The sequence below is a fragment of the Cibotium barometz genome, chromosome 58, assembly GCF_041138505.1.
Source record: "Cibotium barometz isolate CiBa-2024 chromosome 58, ASM4113850v1, whole genome shotgun sequence".
NCBI classification, from domain to species: Eukaryota; Viridiplantae; Streptophyta; class Polypodiopsida; order Cyatheales; family Cibotiaceae; genus Cibotium; species Cibotium barometz.
In genome coordinates, this window is record NC_141103.1 from 23680692 (window position 1) to 23682461 (window position 1770).

Genomic DNA, 1770 nt, shown 5'->3' on the forward strand with positions numbered 1-1770 from the left:
TTTCTTCTATGCTATATTCTTATGAACACTCATGGGAGATAGAGAGGAAACCAGCCACCCAAGGAGTTGTGGAGCTCTTGGAGCACACATAGCTCGAGCTCGGCCACAACAAAAAGTTTCGCATGATAGTATTAGAGATAGAGTGGATCCCTATTCTCTAAGTTTTCACATATTTGATGCCCTTGCTGGGAAGCATTCCATTGGCTTTTTTTCGTTTTTCTCTAGAACTATGTATTGCCAATTCCCCATACTCTTGAGAGTAGTGGATTTCCATGTAAAAGAGCTAGTTTTAGATTTATATGTGTTATGATGCGTATTTGCTCTCTTTTTTGTGCATAAAAGAACGCTTTTTAGCTTAACTTTAAACTTAATTTATTATTTTAATGACATGTAGATTAGTTGTTTGTGTATATATAACATGCACACATGGATTTTTAGGCTTAGATTGCATTAATGACATCAAAATGTTCTCTAGCATAGCATTTTTGTTAATCTTTAGCTCTATTTTAGTGTTGAACATGGAGCTGAAGTGCCTAATTTTTGCACTTTAATTGTGTTTTTGTTGCATTTGAGCGTATTAAAGTGTTAGCATTCGTTTTAATAGCTTTTAATTTTTAGTAAAAACTCTTAATATACGGTTTTTGGGCTTTGTATTGTAGTGAGCGTAAAGAGTCAAAACATTAAAAAGCTTTTAATTTTCACTAAAACTTCTTAATAGACTAGTTTTTGGGCTTTGCATTTTAGTGAGCTTAAAGAGTCAAAACATTAAAACAAACAGGCCTTTAGTGATCATTCGGATCAAATTGGGTGTGGGAATATAGTGACTTTTTTTTGTTTATGGACTAGTTTCTAGTATTCCTCCGCTAATTCGAGCATCAAAATTTCTTCTAGCATGGATTTGAGCTTTTGTATAATACACAAATACCTGTTTGGGTTCATTTCAGAAGAGCTCCTCCAAGCATAGTATAGATTTCTACAACTCATTTGCTGCAACATGTGTGCCCTTCTTTGTGCAATGTATCTGACACGCTCCTCTTGATTTTTTGTTAATTCCAACTTGACCTTGATTGCCGTACAAATGTTGCATTTTGAGAAGGTGCTGGTTTTTGATAAACTAACTGTCTTGAACTCTGTGTTCCACAATCTTGAGAATGATGGCTGGACAATGGCCGGTATTTAAATGAGACAAGTGTGTCATTCACTTCACGCAATATGTCCACCTGTTTGTACATTGCTGGTAGAACACGTTGGGTCTCACGGGCTCCATGCATAGTTGTCCTTGACCTATGTGGCATTTGATCGGCATTATTATCTATGAAGCCCTGTATGATTGATTTTGCCATCTCAACATTGATTTTGCCATCTCAACATGTGTTATGCCCTTCCTATTATCCCACTGTTGCTATGATTGACATTACATGCACCATTCAAGAAGTTCTTTCTGAGCCTGTAAGATTCCTCCCCCAGCCTTCGAGGTATATAGGAGTAAGAACCTCCCTTTCTGATCTTATAATTATTCCCTCTCTAAAATAAAAGAAAGATTCTGTTTAGAAAAAGGGAAGGCCCTTTCCCGAGAATACTTCTCAGGAGCCCCACCTGTTTCAAGGATTTAGAACGATGAGTTCAGAAGTGAGAATAGGTGTTTTGGATACCAAGGTTTTGGTCTTCATTCGAGTACGGCCCAAAAGAAGTTCTTTATCTCTTGAGAAGTATAAGAAGTTATCCCCCAGATATTGTAGGCCATATCTGAATTCAAAGAAAGTAGGTAAA